The 3,833-nt window shown below is 38.6% G+C and overlaps 1 long non-coding RNA gene across 1 annotated transcript; it reads left to right on the forward strand.

Moving 5' to 3' along the window:
* Nucleotides 1-621: 621 nt before the first annotated feature.
* Nucleotides 622-3,396, forward strand: LOC143851891 (uncharacterized). The gene is made up of 3 exons (XR_013236545.1): nt 622-1,094; nt 1,294-1,542; nt 2,938-3,396. It is a non-coding gene; the product is annotated as an uncharacterized LOC143851891 (long non-coding RNA).
* Nucleotides 3,397-3,833: the final 437 nt, after the last annotated feature.

Genomic DNA, 3,833 nt, shown 5'->3' on the forward strand with positions numbered 1-3,833 from the left:
AATCTGTTCCCACGTTGTGGGCCTCATTGTTTTACACCCATGCTATTCATGGGTGTAAAATAGTGGAACCCACGTCATCAAAAAATGTGATGCAAATTAGTGGGTCCTAACTAAGAATAATTTTAATTTTTTTTTAAAATCTATAAACTAAGTTTGTTGGGGTGGTTCCTATAGCATGGGCTCATAAACTAAGTTTCTTTTCCTGCAACATTTTTGACACATTTGTAATGAATCATTTACTTTTTGGTCGCCCCATGCATCGCATGGGTTGTCCCACTAGTATATATATATATATATATATATATATATATATATATATATATAGAGAGAGAGAAAAGTGAAGCTACCCGGTCGTGTAGCCAAGTTAGCTACACCACAACGCTTAGTTAGTGTGGGCCGTCCGATGAAACCTATCTCAGCCTTTAATTTAAAAATAAATAAAAGCGCTAGAAAACGAAGAGCAAGAGGAAAACCCAAACCCACCCTTTTTTCTCCACCGTACGACAGAAATAACGAAGGAGAAAACGAAGAGCAAGAGGAAAACCCAAACCCACCCTTTTTTCTCCACCGTCCGACAGAAATAACGAAAGAGAAACCGAAGAGCAAGAGGAAAACCCAAACCCACCATTTTTTCTCCACCGTCCGACAGAAATAACGAAGGAGAAAACGAAGAGCAAGAGGAAAACTCAAACCCATCCTTTTTTCTCCACCGTCTGACAGAAATAACGAAGGAGAAAGCTTCAGAGAGGTAGAAAAACCCAAACCCACCATTTCTTCTCCACCGTCCGATAGAAAGAACGAAGGAGAAAGCTTCAGAGAGGTAGAAAAACCCAAACCCACCCTTTTTTCTCCACCAACAGAAAGGGCAAGGGGTTTGGGTTTTTTTGCTTCTTTTGTGTAAGAGGAAAACGAAGAGCAAGAGGAAAACGAAGAAACCCATCTTAGCCTTTCATTTAAAAACCCTTTTTTCTCCACCGACAGAAAGAGCAAGGGGTTTGGGTTTTTTTGCTTCTTCTGTGTAAGAGGAAAACGAAGAGCAAGAGGAAAACGAAGAAAACCTCCAACGAAAGAGGAGAAAACCTCCAAAGAAGAAGGTACGGTCCTCACTTTTCTACCTTTTTTAAGCTTTCTCCTTGGGGTTTTTTTTTTTCTTAGGGTTTTCTTTCAATAAATGTATTATTCTATATCTCTGAAGCATTTTTACCCCAATATTTTTTTGCTTCTTCTGTGTAGCAAAGCAAATTTTTTTTTTTTGTGGTTTTGTATCTTAAACAAAACCTTAAAAGGCTTCAGATCCAGTAGAAAATGGGGAGTAAATGGAGGAAAGCAAAAATTGCTCTAGGGCTAAATCTGTGTGTTTATGTTCCTGGAACAATTGTTGATGCTTTGCCGGAATCTGACGCCGCCGGGAGATTTTCCGACGACACTACGGTTTTTCCGGTGACCGGAAACTCAAATTCCAATCCATCAATGCCGACTACGCTGATTCCGTCATCGTCCGGCCTCCGGTTATCGAAAGCTGGTAGCAGATCATCCTCAAAGGTACGCCATTTTAGGGTTAGGTCATTTCATAAAAAAAATATGAACATAGGGTTAGGCCGGGGTTTGATTTTCTAGTTATTTTTTTGCTGTATTTGTGTTTTTGACGTGATTTTTCCAATCATTTCATTTTAGGGTTTCTCTATTTAACTCTGATGTTTGTTATTTTTGTATCATATACACGAGAAACTACTATGGGATTTTTTCTAATGATTTTAGATTTTGGAAAATGATAGAGATTTTCCCCAAATTTTTTTTGCTTCTTCTGTGTAGCAAAGCATTTTTTCCCAATTTTTGGTTAATTTTTTTTTTTTTTTGCTTCTTGCTGCTCATGAGAGGGATTGCATTATTGGCGTGGATTTTAGATTATAAGAGAACCAAAGCAAAGCCTATCAAGTGAACAGTTCAGATCAGTCAAAGGTGGGATATACTGTTGTATTACAATAAGGTCAGGCCTTAGCAAAGCACTCCTCTCTAATCCTCTTATTTATGGGGATTTTCTTGATGAAAATGTAATGCACGTCCTAATGTACTCTTATTCGAGAAGCTGAACACAAGGTGCTTTGAGCAAGACACCTAATAGGTATAAATTAATTAGTGCATTTGTGGGCCCAAGATTTAAACATTTCCTGGTATATTATCTGGCTAAAGAGCACTCTCAAAAGATATGGTAGATCTATTAACTTAATAAATAAGGTTAGAACTATATGGTAGATGATACCCTAAATCTGGGAGTGATACCCTAAATCTGGGAGTTTCTTGGTTGCATTTCGAAACCCTAAACCTGTTATTGAAAAAAAATTGTGTGTGAACCTGTTGTTGGTAAAAAAATTTGTGTGATACTCTAAAGCTGAGGGTTTCAATAATCTTTTTGTTTAGTTGGTGCCAAAAAATTTCTTTAGTTATTAGTAACATATGAACTTCCACACACCGTTTGGATGGGTTTTTTGGGTTAAAAGTATCTTTGACCACTGGGGTTGTTACGTGCCTGTCGGCCCACATGGCTTTCTCCTCAACGCCGAATGGCATACCCCAAAATTGGTGTTTTTTTGTGGAAATGGAATGGGAGCGGCATTTGAAATGACTCAAGATTCCCATTCAACTGCCCGAGGCATTGGAGAGGATGTTTCAGGGCAGAAAAATAGTAAATGTGAAAAAAAAAACAACCATGGCCACAATCACCATCGTCTCTCGCGAGAACTCCTCCCCCTTCCCCTCAACAACGAAGCCGACAAGCAGAAAGAGGAAGGCCAGCCCGGTAAGTTTGGTTTTTCAGTTTTAAGAGGATGGCTGTTATTCTGTATATGTGGACTTTATGGATGCAGTAGTGTTGCTTTCCGTACTATTGTTGTTGAGCCTTTCTCAGTTATGTAGTTATTTTTAATTGTATTTGTGCAGGTTAATGGCGAAAAAAAAGTTCTATGTGGTTTTTAAGGGAAGGCAGGTAGGTGTATATGACACTTGGCAACACTGTCTTGTTCAAATTAATGGGTTTAGTGGAGCGTGCTTTCGTTCCTATACGAGTAGGGAGGAGGCAGAAGCTGACCTTAATGCGTTTTTCCACTGCATTAGTGGGCTTAGCAAAGATAGGAAAGAAGAGACCAACATTCCCGGCGATTCTCAAGCCTCAACAAGTTCTGCTGTGACCAGTTCCTCTTCCACTTAGGTTTTACTGTGATGTTTGTTACTATGCTTTCCAATTACCGCAGTTTACAGTGGAGGAACATCGCCTTTGAAGGACTGCTTTGTTCTTGCATCAGCTGGGTGTAGCATGTTTATTTCTCTGATCTTAGGTATTGTATTGGCTTGGTTTATGTACATTTAAACTTTCTGATCGTAGTCACGGATCTTATTTTGCATCGTGGGTTGTAATTGATGAATGTAATCAAACAGTAGGATGTGCTTTTTGTTCTTAGTATGTTTTGTAATCAAACTCTCGAGGAGTATAAGTGCATCTGAATGAACTAGATCAAATAGGTCAGTTGATCTTTCATCTGAATAAGAGTAATCATAGGGTCTGATATTTAGGATCACCCTGTGGAGGCCGATTTATACTGCGGCCCAACAAATGAACGGTTTGGATCTTCGAACAAAGTGGATTCAAGTGATTTCTTCCTTGAAATATACATCACATGAATAAACATGCTGAAGTCATTGTGTTCTCAATTCAAATACATGTGAACTGTTATCATAAAACAGCAAAAGCTGATCGCCAACAAATATGCCCCGATTAAATTAACACAGAAAGTAAACATTAACTTAATGTGTAATCAAGACCGTTGATCATATAGATA

The sequence above is a fragment of the Tasmannia lanceolata genome, unplaced genomic scaffold, assembly GCF_043159265.1.
Source record: "Tasmannia lanceolata isolate RefF3 unplaced genomic scaffold, GAP_Taslan_0.1 ptg000018l, whole genome shotgun sequence".
Lineage (NCBI taxonomy): Eukaryota > Viridiplantae > Streptophyta > Magnoliopsida > Canellales > Winteraceae > Tasmannia > Tasmannia lanceolata.